This window comes from Myiozetetes cayanensis, unplaced genomic scaffold, assembly GCF_022539395.1.
Source record: "Myiozetetes cayanensis isolate MyiCay16 unplaced genomic scaffold, myiCay2020 scf32, whole genome shotgun sequence".
Classification (NCBI taxonomy): domain Eukaryota; kingdom Metazoa; phylum Chordata; class Aves; order Passeriformes; family Tyrannidae; genus Myiozetetes; species Myiozetetes cayanensis.
Genome location: NW_026087544.1, coordinates 5,408,809 through 5,428,575, shown reverse-complemented (window position 1 = coordinate 5,428,575; position 19,767 = coordinate 5,408,809).

Sequence of the window (19,767 nt, the reverse complement as noted above, 5' to 3'; positions counted from 1 at the left end):
TGGGTTATTGGCTCTGCTTTAACACAGATGCTGGAGGGCCCAGCTCTCTGCCTCACTGGGCAGGAATTCTGCCCTTGGGGAAGCTGTGAGGGCACACAGACACCCTGTTCCTTTCACCTGCACGTTTGGACACCCCCACACGATGCCCATCTCCTCCATCCAGAGAGACCCAACACTGCTCAGCTCCTGCTCGTGTTCTGGAGGATGGGGGGGCTGACAAGCATGGAGATATTTTCCATAAGGCAGAAAACCTCACAGATTTACCCAAGTCTTCCCCCCAGACACCTTCAGCTGCCAACCAGGCTGTTCCAGATCTTGCACGTGTGTATTGAAATCAGATGCAAATCTCTCCTCCAGCTGCAGGAATATTTGACTGATACAGCCCTTTGTTCCTTCCCAGGCATAATTGCAATTTGAGGAGTGCTCTCCTCTAAGAGAAACGTGTATTTAACCTCCGTGTTTATCTGGAGCTGGTTAAACTGCTCGTCTTCATCTGCAGCAGCTGATAGGGAGACAATGAATGAAGGTGATACTATCTCTCATTTCTCACCAGTAACCCCACGGCCAGACCGCTTATTTTCCATTGTCCAAGCACCAGCTGCATCCTCTTGCTCCCTAACAGCCCTCTTTTCTCTCTATTCAAAGCCTGTCGTTTCCACCAACATCACTAATGACAAGATTTAGGGACAAAACGCTTTGCACCTTGGGTTTTTTTGTTCGTTTTATTGTCACAGCTGGGACAAAGAGGTTTGTTCCTCGCCCTGCAAAGGAAGCTGCTTGGAGGATGACACGCATTTGTTCTTTCTAGGGAGCTCAGAGAATTGGCACTTCCAGAATTCGAGTCCTTAGGAGGCCATTCAGAGCCAGGGTTGTTAAGAAAATTGATTAGAAATTCCATTAAGCAACTTGAATGAACTGGAGCTGGCACCGCTGATTACCAGCCCTGCCTGCCTCAAAGTGACGTTCCCAAAAGCCCGATCCAGACTCCTTTTTTTTTTTTTTTTTATTTTTTTTTTAAAGAAAAACCCTTTCTGCAAAGTTCAGCAACACAAGTGCTGGACAAAGAAGGGCAGCAAAGAGCAAACCCACCTCCCTGTTGGGAGGTGTTGGCACTGGGAGGGAGATGAGAACTGAACGGCACAAATTGACTTCCCGAGATCCTGCCACGGACCCCACACCAAGGAGATGCTTTTCCCGCTTGCCACGGGTCCTGCTGAGCACATGAGGTGCCCATAAGTGCTGGAGAGCTTTCCTGGAGGTAGATGAAAACATCATCCCCATGAATCCTAAGGAGATTCCCTAAGGGCCTTTCATCAGCCCTGCAAGCAACGGGACAACCTCTTCTGTGGGTGATGCTGGTAACCCCTACCAGAAAAGCCTCCACCCTTTCTCAACACCAAAAGCCCCCATCAGGCTTTACCCCTCCCTGCACCACATCTTGCCTTCATACCTACTGGAAGACCACTTTTTCCCCCCCAAAAAGGGATGGGAAACCAAGGCAGAGGGTTTCCTCCAGCAGCCTCAAGTCTGGAACCACAAGCAGATCTCTCACCTCTGACCTCCACCATTAACCCACGGGGCCATCTCAGCCCTGCAAGGCACCCCCAGATGCTCAGGGAGATGAACAGCACCTCAGTTTTGTTGTCTCAGCACGGGGATGGCTGAACTCTCCTCGTTACCGTCGCTCATCCCGCAGCAGGATCTGTTCCCAACCCAAGGGATGGGCTGACATCCTCTGCCCGGGTGAGATGTGCTGGGGGATACATGAGCTCTATTTTAAGGTGCTGCTGTGTGACTGCTGAAGAGGTGTTGCTCTGTTTTTCCAGATCCTCAGCAGTGTGAACACGGCGCTGGGGAGAAGGTGGAGTCACCTGGTCACCTCACTGGAGGTGTCATGTGTTCAGCTGTGCAGGGGGATTAGTGCTCACATCCCTGAGCTGAGTCACCATGGACACGAGAGAAAGAGCCCTTCCCATCCATCTTAGCCCTCCCATCCCATCCTGCCTCTTCCTTTCCTGTCCCTTCTATTCCATCCCTTTCTTTCCATCCTAACCCTTCCATTCTATCCCTTCCCATCCTGCCCCTTCCCATCCCATCCCATCCCACCCCACCACATCCCTTTCATCCCATCCCTTCCATTCCACCTTAACCCTTCCATCCCATCCCATCCCATCCCATCCCATCCCATCCCATCCCATCCCATCCCATCCCATCCCATCCCATCCCATCCCATCCCACCCCTTCCTTTCCAATCTCTCCTACCCATTTCTTTCCAAACCCATCCTAAGCCTCCCCATCCCATTCCTCCCAGGATGTGGAGCAGAGTTTGGGATGGGAGAGCCAATGACATCTCGGGGGCAAGAAAACTGATTCCCCAATATCCCATTCATGTCCCCTGTGCATCTCCCACCGCTCCCACCTGGAGATCACCACCAGGAGCAGATCCTGCTGCCTGGCTCAGAGGTGACAGCTTCCACCCCCATCCCAGCCACTCTGTTTCCCTACCCACTCTGCCAACTCCCACACCCAAACCTGCAGCTGAATTCACGGAGGGGAATGGCGTGAGTAGTGAGGCAAAATTAAAACAGACAATAAACCCTCAGTGCTGCACCAGCAGCACATGTTGCTCCAGGAAACTTAAAAAATCCCATCCACAGGGACTTCAGCCCAGCAGTGGCTGAGGCTGCTCTGTTGAGTGGGCTTGTATTTATTTTTAATAAGAATTCTTCTACTGCATCTGCAGCGATTGGAGCTTGGGAGAGAAGAAAGTTAAAAAAGGGGGATATTGAACCTGGAGAGCCAGGCAGGCAATTCCAGTGTTTTCCTAATCCTTGTCAAAATAATCCTGAAAACAAGGAAAAGCTTGTCTTGCCAGCAGTGAGTGTTCCACCAACGCTTTGGCTCAGTACAGTGATGGAGAAAGGCCCACACATCGACCTGAGTCTGATAACCTGGTAAAGCCACATTTAGGGTGGATTAGCTGAGCTAATCCCTCATAAATGCAGTTTTTGTTGCACTGTGTCTGGATTCAGGAAACAACCGAGCATAAAAAGCGGGACAAAAAGCAGAGGTGAGGATATTGAGGTGCCAGCAGGGAGAGGCTGGGAGGGCAGGGGATGGAAAACACTAAAATTGGTTGAAACTCTGCTGAGCCCAGGGGAGAATTTATGGCACATGAAGGCAGTTGAGAGAAGGTTCCAGGGTTGCTGCTTTTACACATGGCTGTGCATTTAATGCTCAACTCATACCCCCACAGAGCAAGAGAAAAGGGTCTAACTGCTTTTGGTTGGCCCCAAATCCCATGAGAAATATGTTCAGATGAGGCTGTTGAACATTCTGAGGTGTTTCCTTGCCTCTTCACGGCAAACTTGGAAGAGCAAACTGCAGATGCTGCTGATGAGAAGGAATTCAGTATCTTGGCTGATGGACCAGACACCCGGGAATGTCTCCAGTCCCTCTCTCCAATCCCCAACACTCACTTCTCTCTGCCAACCCCAACCTGTGCTTCCCCAGTAGGGAAACTCATAGCCAGGTCTGCTCCTTCACACTGCACTGGAAAGAGCCTGACACCATCCAGAACTTCCACAGCCACATGGAGAACACAAATCCCTTCTGCAGGCAGGGCTGGACACATCAAACTCCACGAGACATCACCCCAGACAGTGCTTTTTCTCTCAGCCTGCAGCAACTGATTCTCCTGCTTTAGTGTGACTTGACAGGATTATTTCTTTTTTTTTTTGTGATCTGTCTTTTCCTCTCTCTTTCTGGTTTTGGATTGCTGTGAATCTGTCAGACTCACCTTGCTTGGGAGCAGGGATGGCCCAGCTGTGGGCAGCTCTACCTCACTGGGAATTGTGTGTGGGATTTTCCTATGAGATGATGATTTCTTCCCTTTAATTGCAAAAGGGGGATCAGCCCCTGCTCCCACTTCTCCCACAGGGACAGTCCTTCGTGGGTACTACGTATTTCCCCAGCACCTTGCCCAGGGACACCACGATTTTTAGGTCCACCAAAAATCCAGACCCTGCAGGTTTTTATGCACAACAGGGTGGTGGTGGATGGCTGAAGAGATCCTGAGATGCTCCCTGTTGGAACTGTGGGGGTGAAGGGTTACAGATGGCAACCCCAAGACTCTCAGGCACAGGACACACTCTTGGGTTGTCCTGTGCAGGGCTAAGAGCTGGACTCGATGATCCTTGAGAGTTCCTTCCAACTGGGCATGTCCTGGGATTCTGTGACCTGCATTGCTTAAGATTTACCATGAGGACAAGCCTCCCCCTCTCCCAGCTCCTTTTCCACCTCCCTTCTGAACAGCAACAGCCTGCTGAGCTCAGACTCACCAGATGGAGGACCTTCAGGCGAGCAAGCACGGTTGGGTTTAATGTGCTGAGCAATCCCACAGAAACCCTGGGCCCAGGTCCTGCATCTGCTCCAGTAGCCTGGCAGCGCCTGAAGGCAACCTCCACGGGGTTCCCTGCGTGTGGGGAGTCCTGGTGTGACACTGATACCCAGGGTGGCAAGAGAAAGCAGGGCTTGGCCGGGGAGATCAAACCATTCCCGTATAAGAGCACCCTGGGACATCCTCTGGTTGTCCTGGAGCTGATTTAAGTGACACAGGAGGCCACCACCCAGCGTCAAGGCTGTAAACCAGGGCTGGGTTGCTGCTCCCCTCTGGCAGAGGCTGAGGCAGTGCTGGTGACAAGCACACAGAGGTGACACAGCGGGGCTCAGGAGGGCAGAAAACCCCGCTGTGCCCTGCACCCCACATCACATGTGCACCCCACACACCACACCTGCAGTGCCAGTCACTGAGCCATCACTGAGCCCTGCATTTTCATGCTCTGGGGATATGTTTTCTAGTCCACTGCAGCAGGGCAGGAAAGTCCCAGGAACTCCAGGCCTGGCGTCCTTCCAGCGCTCTGGAAGTCGCGGAGGGAGAGCGGTGGGGTCGCTGCGGATGCCGAGTGTGGCGGGATCTTTGGTGTGCTATCTTTAGAAGGAACACATGCTCTGCTCGATTCCTTCTGCTCTATTTCCTGCGTGAAACCCTTCCTGGTGCACGCTCCAGGGGTGTCAGAGGGAGGGGGGGACTCCCCGTGTCCCACACCCAGTGCTAACCAGTCCGCTCGGTGAACACCAAGCAGGTTGGCATTTATCGGTTGTATTTCCTCCTGCTGAGGTGTTTGGTGTCACTTTATCAAGGGCCACAGGAGAATGGGGGTTGGAATGGAGCCACCTCCTGCACAGCCACCCTCATCATCCACGGCCAGATCCAGGAAGGCTGCTGGAAACCCTGGTGTAACAAGTATCATGGAATCATGGAGTGCTTTGGGTTGGGAGGGACATCAAAATTCCTCTTGTTTTAACCCCTGCCGTCGCGCTTGTAGCAAGCGTGGGTAGAGCCCTTTCAAATCTTCGTTCGCGAAGCCTAGCCATGATGATGATGATGATGACCCCCTGCCGTGGGCAGGGACACCTTCCACCAGCCCAGGTTGCTCCAAGCCCCATCCAAGCTGGCCTTGGACACTTCCAGGGATGGGGCAGCCACAGCTTCTCTCTGGGCAACCTGTGCCAGGGCCTGCCCACCCTCACAGATGTCAGTTTGAAGCCATTCCCCCTTGTCCTGTCACTCTGGGTCCTTTTAAATGGTCTCTTCTTGTTTCTTTTCAGCTCCCAGAGGTACTAGAAGGCCTCAATTAGGTCACTCTGAAGTTGAGGTTGAATATTTTGGACACATTCTCAAACTCATGGTCCAGACTCATCCAAGTCCAGGAGCTGGTGGCTTCCATCCTTTTATATACTTACACAGCTCAACATTTTTGTAATATCTACACAGGCATTTCCTATAAAATCTATAGGGTCAGTGCATGAAAGAACTACCCAGAAAATCGTCTCATCTGCTTGGGGTGGGTGCTGTTAAGTGAGGTCCTTCCAGAAAGTTTCTCAGTCCTTGGTACAGATGAATTTCAACACTCTTGGTCTGGGGTCCAACCTCAGCTTCCTAGTGGAGTGTTTTCAATGACAGACCCGGTTATAAATAGGAGAAAAGGGTATTGCCTGCCCAGCAGAGTCTGCTGGAAAGTGCTGATGGTTTTTGTGGGATTTGGGTGTGATCTCTGCCTTCTACCAAATGGTCCTCCTGGGACTTGGTCATAGAACACCCGGGGCTGTAACCCTGAAGGGGTCAACACAACAGAGAAAATCTGAGTCCAGACCAGCCAAGGCAGCGTCACCATCTCCCTTTGATCTCAGGAATTTCCCCATTTTATGGGAATCCGACCCCAAACCCCATGTCAGGAGCAAATGGTAAGGACTTGAACTACTTGGGAAGGGGGACAGGGCAAAAACATTCCCTGCTAGGCAACAAAGCAACCCTTAGTGCAGCCACAAATGAGAAACAGGATGGAAGAGGCACCCAGACTGTCCCCACATGCCCTCCTCTCTGAAAGTCTTCTCAGTCTGCCCCCGACTCTAGGGGTTGCAGTCCAGCCAAAGCACGTGAAGTAGAAAGAAAAATGTTTGGCAGGGGCTTGGAGGCTGCTCTTCTGGGCTGCCAAACCTCATCAGAGCTGCCTGAGGGCAAAGCAGGGCTTGCCACCTCCGTGCAGCGCTGGGCACTGTCACCCACCAGCCCCACCGTGCTCCGGGGCAGAGGGAAAACACTCTGGCAGCTGAGGTGATGAGAAACTGCCCGGAACAGCTGGCTCCTGGGAGCCAAGAGCAGGATTTTGATCAGCAACAATCCTCTCTATTAAAAAAAAAAAAAAAAAAACCAAAAAAACAAAACACAACAAAAAAACCCCAAACCATCACCCTAAATAAAATAAACCACCGGCACAACAGACCCTGTGCTGGTGTGTGATTTACGAGAGGGGAGACAAGGCTGTCACCCATAATAACCTCGCCTCTTCTGCGCTGACAGTCACCCAAGGCAGGAGTGAGAGCGCTGGCCTTGACTGGCGAGACAGCCCCGATGATTCCGGGCCATTGCATCGGCACAGGGGAGGCAATCACGGAGCTTATTGCAGCCAGAGCTGATCGGTGCATCCACCTTCCCCCTCTGCAAACCCTGCTCGTTGTGAGGTGCCAGCTTCTGGTTTTTTTGCAGGGTTAAGCGAAGGGACATCCCACACAGGGATCCAAGCTGCCTCACCGCGTCCATCCTCAGCGCTGACAAAGGAGGAATTTGTTATCTGTGCTCCCCGAAGGAGTGCGCGGAGAGGGCTGGGCGGTTCTCCTGCTCTCCGGGCATCTGGAGGGCAAGCCTGAGACACCCCATTTCTCACTCGGAGCTTCACAAGGCTCTTTGCAGATATTTATTTTTCCTTTTCCACGAGGAAGAACAACCCAACCCCAGCAGCCACCGGCCAGGCAGCCAATTAGCACATTGTCACGGAAGAAGAATAGCCCTAATAAACGCCACAAGCAGCCTCTGGCTTATTGCCTTTTGTTTGGGAGCCAAAGGAAAAAGAGAGGAAGGAGCCTCTCTCCCGCTGGCCATGGGACCAATTCCACTTGGATCTCATCCTGCTGCACCCCCCGGTGCCAAACTGCAGTGGATTTTGGGTGGCAGCAGCCAGGCAGCCAGGGTTAGAGGCAAGGCTAGGAACATTCCTACTCCTCCGCTTTGCCAGGGGATGTTAGAAAAGTCCACCTCGTCATCCCAAAATGTCGAGATGAGCCTCCAGCCAAGCGGGGTTGCCCTGATATTTCCTTCGGCTCCCTCCGCCCACCACCAGAAATCCAAAGGGATAAAAATCAAAGTCTAGAGGAAGGAAGAGAGGGAGTGTTTCTTGAGGCATTTCTACTGAAGATTACTTACGGAGTTCTGGTTTCAAGTCTCTCCTGGTACTGAGGGGAGCTGCACGTCTGGGGACGCCCAGCGCTGGATTGTTGACCCTTAATGCCACGATCCAGGTCCAGCTGATCCAGAAATCCAGGCTGGGAACGGGATTTCAAACCGTGATTTTCGACCTCTGCAGGAATAAAGAGATTTTTTTGGTGGTCTCACAGCGCCCTGAGCACCATTCGGAGGAAACATCAGGAGCAGGATGGGGGAATTCTCACTTTGGCAGCAATAAAAATCAAAGAATTAAGAGCCACAGAGGGAAGTGTGAAACCCCTGAGGGAGGGGAGATCACAGCTCACGGCTGTTTTTTCCTCTGGCACAGCAGTGAGTTCAGTTCTTTCTGCTCAGTAACCCATTTGAACCTGCCTGAAAGACGAAGGAAGAATTAAACAGGGGAGGACATGCTGCATTTAATATTCACAGGAAAAAGCATTTCTTTCCCTCATAAATAACCAAAGTGTGTGTCCTCCTCAGTATGCATCACTACTAACTTCCCTAATGAAGCCAAGCTCTGCTCCTAATGCTTTCTGTCAGCTACAAGCACCAGTGCTCTCAGCTTATTTTTCAGTCAGGCTTTTCCAGATTTTCCTCCCAAGGTGGTAGTTCCCAGGCTTGTGTCTGCCCTGAAAAACACAAGCCAAGCACCCAGAGCCACAATAGGTGTGAGGAACATCCTGTTGGGGGGACACACTGGTGCTGTACCAGGCGGTGCCACCCAGCTCTGGTGGGTTGGGGTTTTTTCCTTAGTTAGAAGTATAAGGAATTCCTCTGGATGGCCTATATTTGGCCTGGGATATTTAAAGAGGTGGAAAGATGAAAGCATGGAAGTCCCCCTGTGGGGGAAGGCTGATACCAGGAAATTTAAAGACTGGGGGGTGGGATGGGGGCAAAATGTACCCCGTGCTTCCCATTTTGCCAGTCCATGGGTGGGTGATTTGAGGATGATGATGATGGAAGTCCAAACCCAGCTGCAGGGAAAATCAAGCTCAAGGCAGAGCTGAGCTCCACCTTGCACCACTCAAGGCATTGCAGGTGGGGGTCTTGGGACACAGGCAGGGCACCAGACTTGGATGAAAATGGATTATGCAGATTAGAGCGTTATTTTCTGGTAAGGAACCTGTAAGAAAGACAGGGAGAAGCTTTTTACAGGGATACGTAGTGATAGAACAAGGGGCAATGGTTCAAATTAAATGAAAATTGGTCCAGGTTGGACAGGGCTTGGAGCAACCTGGGCTAGTGGAAGGTGTCCCTTGCCCATGGCAGGGGGTGGAACGAGATGAGCTTTAAGGTCCTTTCCAACCCAAACCATTCTGGGATTCTGGGATTCCATGATTCTGTGTTTCTGGTTCAGCTGAGACTACACACCTCACTAGGAGTCTTTCAGCAAGGTCCACGAGCAGCAGCTCGATGGAATCCTCACTCTGAGTTTCCCACATCAGCTCCACTGTCTCTCCTGGTAGTCCCCTCTGTCTGCCTGGACCTGTCCTTTCACAAAAGGCCAGTGCCCTGCACTTGCTGCCCGTGGCAGCTCTTCCCCTCCCCGTTCCCAAACCGGCCCCCCCTCTGTGTCTCAAGTGCCCAGCTCCGTCTGTCACCACCAGCCTTCAATCACTGTCACCCCCAGCTCGTGCAGGATGCAGATGAGTGTGAGCACCCAGCCGTCCCTCCTGCTGGGGCAGTCACCTCCAGGCAGCTGGCAAAGGTGACTCCTGCCAGAGCAAGGGCTGGGCTGTCAAAGTCTTTAATCCTTAGAGATCACAGCTGCTCCAGCCAGGGTCACTGATGTCTCCTTAATCCACCCCGAAACCTCAGGGAGGGAAAACTGCAGCATCCATCCTGCTGCTCCAACCTCCCACTGCTTTGGCCACACAGGCTGTTGGCTCAGGCAGGGATTGGGGCAGCTGGCTGTGCCCAACATCACCATGGGCACTGCTCTGCCCTTCCACTGCTGCTCTACCCACCCCCTCCCTCTCCAGCAGCCCCAAAAATGGTCGAGGTGGGATTTTAATAAAGCCTTGCTGGCCCCTCTCTGTGCCCCAGTGCAGGCAAGGGGCAGAGAGCCAAATGCCAGCTGCAGTTGTTCTTCCAAAGGGGAAATGAGGTTTTTGTAGTCAAAAAGCAGATGATGGACCCTGTGGGGCCTGAAACCCATCAGCAACTTCTGAAATTGCCCTTCAGGTACCATCCATCACCTCTTCCTCCTCTCTCAAGTCCAGCCCTAGGGAAGAGAGTCACAAAAGGGGAGCAGAGGAGTGCAGGAGTCAGCCCAGCTCAGAGCAGCTTTGGAGATGAATATTTCAGTGAGTTTCTCCGTTTTTGTTCAGTGTGGAGAAAAGAAGGTCTCATTGTGGCCTTCTGGTATCATAAAGGGGCTCATGAAAAGGAGAGGGATTTTTTTTTTATGGGCAGACAGTGACAGGACACGGAGGAATGGGTTTAAAGTCAAAGCAGGCAGGGATGGACGGGATATTGGGAAGAAGTTCTTCCCTGTGAGGGTGGGCAGGCCCTGGCTCAGGTTGCCCAGAGAAGCTGTGGCTGCCCCTGGATCCCTGGAATTGTCCAAGGTCACGTTGGGGACGGGGCTTGGAGCAACCTGGGACAGTGGAAGGTGTCCCTGCCCATGGCAGAGGGTGGAATGGGATGAGTTTAAGGGTCCCTTCCAACCCTAACCATTCTACAATTTCACCCCTCTAAATAAGCCTTTCATAGCCAAAGACTGTGAGGCATAATCCTAATTCCTACTGACACTTCACACCACAAAATATTTCCATCACCCCAGAGCCAAAGGCTGTCCAAATAAACAAAAAACAATCCCTGGTTTCATGCTGCCTTGCACAGGACCCACTCAGGATGACCTAGAATTGATGGATCACCAATTCCCTTTCACCAGCCTGCCTGAAACCTTCGGATCTGCTTGAGGGAGCAGGCGACGCTCCACAGGAGGAGAGCCAAGAGCAATCCTTCTAATCCTGCCTTAACAAACATGACTCACCCATTTATTTTCACTGGTATGTTCATGGTTATTTTAAGCTTTGTCTAAAGAATGCCAGCTACTGTATAATAACTGCAATGAAAGATGGCAGTGTTTTTATTTGGCTTTACAACTAAAGATGTATTTTTAGCTCCTTTAAATAAAAAAAAAAAATCAAAAAAAAACCCCAAACACAACAAAAACAAAGCGAAACTGGCCTGTAAATTATTTTAAAGAGTTTGGCACTGATTTCCTGAAGCAGATCCACATGAGCAAGTTCTGCTTCCAGGCCAGAGTCCACATGAGAGAAAACTGGTGGCCCAGGTGCTTCCCTGGGCAAATCTCGCCTCACAGGTGAGGGTTTAAGAGCTAAAAGACTGTGCTTTGCAGGGTGTTTGGTTCAAGCCCGAATCCAAACAGCCCTGCTGTGTTTCCCTGGGCTCAGGAGGGGTAAGATTAATCCTTGGAGTGCTGGATCCATCCTTGCTCTGCTCCCTGCTGTGCTGGGCACCCAGGGCCGTCCTGCAGGGTTGCACCATCAGCTCTTGTCAGGAATCCATCTGTTCCACAGCTCTCCATCTGCTCCCACAGGGAGTGGCTGGGGTTGGCCAGGCAGAGGGGAGGATGAGGATCAGGACTCCTGGTCCCTGCTCCTGCAGACAGATCAGTGGAGGGGAGCATGAACACCCAGAGCCTGAGGCTGCCCTCCCTCCTTCAGGAGTGGGGAAAAAGGGAAACAACGTGGAATACCCAGCCCAGCGCTGGAGGAGCTTGGTCCTGAGTAGTCAGAGCCTGAGGTTCAACGAGCTTGTCAGGGAAAGAGCAGGGGGGAAAGATCAGCACTTTCACCTTCCTTGGCAAGACTCAAAGACTCACTTGACTCTCAGCAAGGGCTCAGCTCTGGAAAAGGACAAGCTGAGGCTCCTGGTTGCTCTTTGGAATGTCTCCAAACCCCCTGAATACCGACAGGAGCTGGAAAAGGAAGGGGGGGGTGGTGTTTAAGCACCTGCTCACATGGCTGACACCTTTAGTTTCACACATACAAATCCCTGTCACAGATTCCTTGGAGCTGGCAAACACAGAGCTCCCCAGGGCCAGGGCTGGTCACTCTGAGGTGGCCACAGCAGGGGTTTCCCTAGGCCAGGCCTCAGCAAAGCAAAGGGCTGCAGTCCCCAAGAGCTGCAGGGAAGATGAACATTCTCCCTAGACACCCCTGTGTGTGTCTGGTGGTGGCTGGTGGTTTGCATCCAGCTGGGAGGAATCCCTTCTCCCTCCATCACACCAGCTTCCAGTGCACTGGTGTAAACCTCAGTTCCTGTTTGGGAAACAGAAGTGTCTTAGGGACAGGGGACATTGAACTTTAGCTGAACAAGGGAATCATTAACACACAATTGCATCCAGCCACCCCTTCTCCAGCCTCCCAAAGCCCTGAGTATACTCCATCCCATAACTTCATTTCTCCTTCCCCACACTTTTAGGTGGAATAAATCCCCTCTGTTTTCCCCAGGAGACAGAGGAGTGAGGAAGGCTTGTGACTCTGCTGGTAAGAAATGCACTACTGCCCACACAGGCAGGGATGTCCTCTTGGTTTTGCTTTCTGGTCCATGTTTACTCCAGGTCTCCTGATAAATCCTCAATACACTTCTGCCTCCAAGCAGACCAGAGCTTCCCTACCCATTTTCCATCAGGAAGTCACTGCCAGCCTCCCAGAGCCAACTTGTTATTCCACAGCCATTTTCTGCCCTCTTGTGAAGCTCTGCAGAATTCCACAGCCACAGCTCTGCTAAGCCACACTCCCTTGTTTCCCAGGCAGAGACATGAGGAGATGGTGACTGTCCCCAACTCACATCACTCAGAGTGACAACAAAAGGCTTTAATTACTACCACCTTTCCCAAAACTTGCATTGCTCCCAGTTCTGCAACAACCCACCCTGGGCTCAACCCTTGCTTTAGCTGCAATCGATCACTTTGTAAAGCCTCGAGCCAGGAGATTCCCTCTTGTGCTTCTGGCCTTGGCAGAGGCAAAGCTCTGGCTCTCTCCATCCAGCTCAGCACTTCCCCAGGATCCTGTGGGAATAAAGGCTGAACAATCTATGGATTTTAAAAGCCCAAGAGTGTCTGCAGGCTCTTCCTACCAACAGCTCCTCAGGAGCACCGGCTGGTGTGTTGCAGGGTTCATCCCTCCCTCCCCTTTTCCTGACCTTGTTTTGGGAATTACCACCTGTGGGACACTGGGATTTGGTGGATTATCCCAGAGACAGGGCAGGGAAAAGGCAGGGATGCAATAAGCACTCTGGGGCTCAGCACATTCCTGCCCACTGGCGACAACAGTTACTTGTCCAAAAGGAGCAGAAACTTCCTTGGCATTGACCCACATTTGGTGCCAGCATGGACCACACCAGCATGGCCCAAATTTCCATGTCAGTCCCAGCATGGCCCAAATTTCCATGTCAATCCCAGCATGGCCCAAATTTCCATGTCAATCCCAGCATGGCCCAAATTTCTATGCCAGTCTTGTATTATCTCCCCCTTGGTTCCATGTAAGGACAGATGGGATGTGGCTCATGCAGACATTGAGACAGAGCAGGGACAGCCTTGCTGTGTGTGTTGCCCTCCAAGCACAGCCCCTCCACCAGAACCCACCATCTGACCAACAAGTCATCCAGGGAAAGCAGCACATCTTGCACCAACCCAGCCAACCCAGCCAGGTACCTCCATAAATCCATAGCTGCGAGAATCCACATTCCCCTGTGCCTAAAACCTACAGTGCTGCCCCTCCACAGCAGCAAAACTGAGGCACAAAAGGGGCTGGGACTCGAAATCCCCCAGTCCTGGTAGAGACCAGCAGGTTCACCCACACACTCCAGCTACAAAAGCCTCTCCAGGTCCAAAAGTCCTCTCAGCAAAAAGTGCCAGTGGAAGATGCCAAAGGCTCCCTGGGCTCCCTTTCCTCTTGCCCAGGCATGGAATGCTTTCATGCAGATTGTCACTGGCCCCGTGAATTATTCGACCCCAGGCTGTCTCTTTTGTAGCCTGGAAATAACAAAGGGATGAACTCGCCTTCCTTCCCACGTACACACAGGGTGACATTCCTCCTGTCCCGAGGAGACAGGATCCCAAGCGGGGCATTTACAGTAAATGCTGCCGAAGGAAGGACATGGTCAAGGAGCTCTCGCTGCTTCACCGCTCAGCAAAGCACCGCGCGATGGCGGTGTGGGCTCGCAAGAGGAGCCGAGGTCCCCCAGGACGAAACCGGCCGAAAAAAAGCGCGGATCTTGAGTCGGAAAAGTCGCTCCTCTCAAAAAGAAACCGTGTCAGGACAGAAAGGTTTGGCCGAGCCTCCCGTTTCGCGCGCACACCCTTAACTGGCAGCACCCTCGAGGGGTAGCAGGAGCTCCTTTCCCAGTTATACGGGCTGACACGTTTGTTGTTTTTGTTTTTCCCACACTCCAGCCGCACGATTGAAAGCAGCTGGAGGAGGTGCCAGGTGAAAAAGCTGTTGTTGGCTCCACCTTGCGCTGCACGCACCGAACTGCGCCACGCACTTTTGCTTTTCAGCTTCTCTCTACCCTCATAATCGTAAAACCAGCCTTGCTTTTGAGGTGCTCCAGGCAGGAATGTCCCACACAGCCATGCCCTGGTGCACAGAAAGGCTGGGCTTTGGGGCAGCTCCTCCTACCACCCCGTTCTAGGCTGCCAAAAACCCAAGCAAGATATGCCATTGTCGAGGGATAAATTAGAAGGAGTTACTAGAGAAGGTCCAGTGGAGGTCAGAAAGGTGGGGAGGGATCTGGAGCATCTCTCTGATGAGGACAGACTGCAGGAGCTGGGCCTGGTTAGTCTGGAGACGAAAAGAGTGAGAGGAGATGCCATCAATCCACACAAACATCTCCAAGGATGGTGCCAGACTCTTTTCAGTGACAGGACAAGGAACACAAGAAGTTCCACCTCACCATGAGGCAGAACTTCTTCCCATGGAGGTGGCAGAGCCCTGGAACAGTTGCCCAGGGAAGGGTGTGGAGTCTCCCTCTCTGCTGACATCCCAAACCCACCTGGATGTGTTCCTGTGTCACCTGCCCCAGGTTTAGGGCGCTAAACTTGCCCTTCGGACTTCCAGAATGGAATATGGAAGAGGATTCCTTTCCAGGCAAAACTTGCCAGGACAGAAAGCTCTTGCTGTGCATGGAATGCCAAGAGCCTGAGGGTAAGGGCTTTCTTTCCTGGGGAAAAGTGTAGGGAGGTGTCACAACCTGAGCACCAAAGGTACTTCTGTGACAGCATCCAGGAGACAGGATAGAACAGATCAAAAGCTTCAATTCCCTGGACCCTCGGACAACCAAACCCTTCCCTGGGGCTGAAATGGTCCTTCTGGTTACATTTTACACATCGTTGTACAGACAAACTGTAGATTATGAAATTAAACCATAATGCAGTAAAATCCACCACGGGTACAGGTTTCTTTTGGAGGGGCAGCCCGGCCAGCTCCTGAATGCCAGCCCCTGTCTGCTGCAGTTTTCACACCTAATGGCTTGATTCAAAGAAATTAAAGTCAACATCTTGAGACTGTTAAGCCCTCTGGTGTTGGGAATAGCTCTTCCATAAACACTCCACTGGAACAAGGGATAAATTCCCTTTAACATCTCAAGCCCATTCTTTGACAGTCAATCATTTTATTCTTACAACATCAATCCTTAGCTAAAGGCAACCTAGACTTCTTTTACTTAACCTCTGAAATAATTTCATATTTTATTGCCACAAGACATCAGCATCCATTTTTAGTTGCGGATAACTTAAACTTCTGGTTAATCTTGGATTGATTTAGCTCTCCGGAGCGTATCTTTTATGTTTTATTGTTATTTATTCGTCATCTTCGGTTACACACCAGCCCAGGCTCCCCCCGGCACCGCCCGCACTTGGTCTCTCCCGCCCGCCCAGCCACAAGTCCCGCCCCCCTCACGTCAATCACGCCAATTCTCGCCGCTGATTGGTGAATCCTCAGGCCCCTGCCCGAAGCAGCCAATGGCGGCGCTGTCCCCGCCCGCAGCCAAGATGGCGGCGCCCAGTGCGGGGCTGGAGGGGTGCGCTGGTTCCTCTCCCGCGGGAGCTGCCAGCGCTCGGAGTGGGGTTTTTTTTTGTGCCCCTGGAGCCAGAAGTGGTGGGTTTTTTGCTTCTGGATCGTCCCTCGGCTCTGCCCGGGGCTCCTCAGTCCTGGAGCGCTGCCCTGAGCCCCGGGAAAAGCCGCGGGCCCCGTCCGGTCCGTGAGGGCGGGGAGCGGGGACAGAGCCCGAGCGCGGCGGGAAAATAACAATAAAGTGAAGGAGCAGCCGACAAAAGGAGGTGGTTTGTGCGTGGGGGCGGCAGGGAGAGATCTTCCCGGCTGGCTTTATTGCAGTTAGGAGGGGGTTAACCAACCCAAAAAATAAAACAGCATCTCCTGCTCCCAAACTGCGGTGTCCCTGAAATGTCACCCAGGCACCCTGCGCGTCGGAGGGGTAGCTTTACCTTCTTCCCCCCGGCCCTGCCCCCGTGTTTTTTGCCTGGATCCGTGTCCTGAGTTCTTGTTTTCCCTCATTTCTTCCAGGAAAAAAAAAAACAACAACAACTTCTCATCTCTGCGCTCCCAAATGATCCCTCTCTCGATGGGAGGGAGGAATCAAGGGCGCCCAGAGAAGCTGCGACGCATCTGCAGCGTGTTGTGTTGGTGGGAGTCCTGAGCAGCCCCCGAGGTTGAATTCAGGGTCCTTTTCCCTTTGGGAAGGGTAACTCCCCTCTGGAATTCACCGGAGCTCACAGCCCGTGCTCCTGGCAGGGCAAGGCGGTGATGGATGGACCGCGGGCAGCCAAGTTTCGCATCCCTTTCCTGCATCCAGGGGCTGCAGGAGAGGGGTGCCGGTTCCCTCCGGAGCTGGCAGAGCTCAGCAGGGAGCGGCAGCCCTTGGAACAGCCTCTGTCCTCGCTGCTCCCCGCCCCGCAGCCGGTGCCATCCCTCCATCTCCAGGGAGTGGAGCTGCAGGACCGCAGAGCTCCCCGGGGACAGCGCAGGGAGAGGGTTTGGCAGCGCAGGAGGCTCTGCAATCCCAGCTCCTTCTGGAGCTGGAGACGCTTCGGAGCCCCCGTGAGCCTGGTTGAAGAGCTGCCATCGGCACGAGCCACCTCGGACCAGCTCTTCGTTCCTGGGTGATGAGATCAGAGCAGGGGTAGCTGCAAGCTCAAGGGTGCCCTGGATGTGTCACCCCCAAATTTTTGAGTCTGTAGTCTGTAGACTACAAACATCGTCCTTGTTTCCAGAGCCTGTTCCAGAGTGGAGCCAGTGCAGCCGGCCTGGAGATGCAGACCAGGAGGTGGCTGTTGGAGCAGCCAGAGGGAGGGGAGAAAAGAACAACCTTCCCACACAGAGGGGTTTGAAAGGCACTGGGTGCTCTGCCAGCACCCTCTGAACTGGAATCCCTTTCCTGCCCCAGCACTGGGTGTCTGGGGGTGAGTTAGAGGGGTGCAGGCACCGAAAGCTCATCTTGCTTGGCTGAGTCACCCCCAAGTGCTCTGGGAGGTCTGGCTGAAACTGCTGCGACTGGCACTGCAGAGGAGTCAACCTGGACAAGTCTGGAGTGTTTCTAAACCCTCTGCAGTGATTCAGCACTGATGGGAGCCCAGCAGCTGCCCAGCTCAGCTGAACCTCTGGTGATTTGGGCATTTTGTGCAGAGCTGCAGCTCCCAGGGCTCTTCCCCACCCAGGGCAGGTTTCCTGCAGGGCAGCACGTCCGGATGCACGAGCTGCTCCAGCTCTGTCTCACCCACAGGGACCTGTTAGCAATGGGCAAAGCTGGGTGGAGGTGTCCACCAGACCCTCATTTCCTGCCTAGGTTTATTTCTGGGCCTGGTGACACGAAAGACAAGCCAGAAAAGCTGCAGGAGGATCATGTTGGCCCTTCCCTGCTGGAGGCAGTGTGGGCTGATCACCTCCTGTGTCATCACTGAACATGGTCTGTGGGCCATGGATGTGGGATTGAACCAAACCCTGCTGTGTCTGTGGAGCTCCCTGGTGTTCAAGGAGTTTTCTTTGAAGCCAGGCTGCAGCAGCAGTTCAGTCAAAGGTGATGCTCTGTGTGCTCAGTCCCTCTGACAGCAGCCTTGGGAGGCTCCTTGATCCATGGAAAAGCTCCTGTTATGCCACAGGGAGCTGGGATGTGTGTTTTGTTGTTTGATAAGGAAATCCTCTCCACATCCATGTTCTTGCTGTATGAGGGGACTCTGGAGGCCTCCAGCTTCACCCCCTGGTCTGTGCCCAGCCCTGGCACTGCCAGAGGGTTGGGGCTCTGCCCATGGACCATGGTCCTTCAAGGGCCAGAGCTGTCCAAGAGCTCAGCCAGAAAGGATCAGGCTGAAATTGGGGGCTGTTCAGCCTGGAGAAGAAGAGTAGGATCTGGGGAGACCTCAGAGTCCCTTCCAGTGCTGAAAGGGGCTCCAAGAGAGCTGGAGGAGAGGGACTTTGGACAAGGGGAATGGCTTCCCACTGCCAGAGGGCAGGGTTAGATGGGATATTGGGAAAAAATCCTTCCCTATGAGGATGTGGAGGCCCTGGCACAGGTTGCCCAGAGAAGCTGTGGCTGCCCCATCCCTGGAAGTGTCCAAGGCCAGGTTGGACAGGGCTTGGAGCAACCTGGGCTAGTGGAAGGAGCCCCTGCCCATGGCAAAGGGTTAGAACTAGTCTGTAAGATCCCTTCCAACCCAAACCATTCTATGGTTCATATGTTTCTATGATTCTATGACATGAAACTTGAGTAAAGTCACCGGGAGCACCAAACCACAGCGTGCCTGCTCTGGCTGACACTGCTTTCCCTCGTCCTCCTGGGTGACATGGGCTCCTCCTCGCCCTGGGCAGGCTCAGCCTCTCCAGCAGATGCAGATTTGCATGACAGACCCAGAGGCAGTGGCCTGTGAAGTTCTGTTACCCTGTAAATGACATTTCCTCTCATTTGCTCGCTCCTGTGCGATGGAGCCGCTCTCTGACCTGCCCCAAGCTCTGGTCCGGGCAATGCCGCTCCCTCTGGGGTGGCTTTGGAGGACTTGGAGGTTCTGGAGGTGCTGGTTTTTGCAGCTCTTTGTTTCCTGTGCCCACAGCTCTGCCTTTGTCCCCTCTTTTGTCCGTGTCCAGCCCCCTGCCCTCTGTGTGGTCCCTTCAGTGGGACGGTGCTGCCTCACAGCATCTCCTGAACTGGAAGGGACCCACAGGGATCATCGAGTTCAACCTCCAACCCTGCCCAGGACACCCCAACATCCCCACCCTGTCCCTGAGAGAGTTTTCCAAATGCTCCCTGAGCTCTGGCAGCCTTGGAGCCGTGACCACTGCCCTGGGGAGCCTGTTCAGTGTCTTCCCTCTGGGGGAAGAGCCTTTTCCTGAGATCCAACCTGACCTGCCCTGACACAGCTCCAGCCGTTTCCTCTGAGGAAGCTGAAGACACCACTGAGGTCTGACCTCAGCCTCCTGCAGCTGAACAAACCAAGTGCCCTCAGTCTCTCCTCAATTTCCCCCTCCAGACCCTTCACCATCTCCACCCCCCACCTTTGCCTGCTCAGCACCACAGGCAAACCCAGATTCCTGTGCTCTCTTTGCCCTCCTGTCCCTCACCCAGCAGCCCCAGCTGCTCCTTCCCCGGCTGCAGCAGCAGCCACCCAGGCTTTCCACATCCCTGGTGAAGGGCTCGCAGCGCGTCGAGGTTGTTTTGCTTCCCCCGGCAGCCCGTGCCTGCCTTGCCCTGCCCACACCCGGCTCCCTCCCGGCTCCTCTGCCTTGGCGTGGCACCTCCTGGCCCTTTGTTCCCGCCTGTTGCACGGCGAGCAGATGAAAGCCGACCTTGGAGCCTAATTTATAGCTACCTTGAAACTCAGTTTTGGCAGGGCAAAGCACGCCAAAAGATGTGGCAATGCCCAGGGAGCTGCGCTCACAATG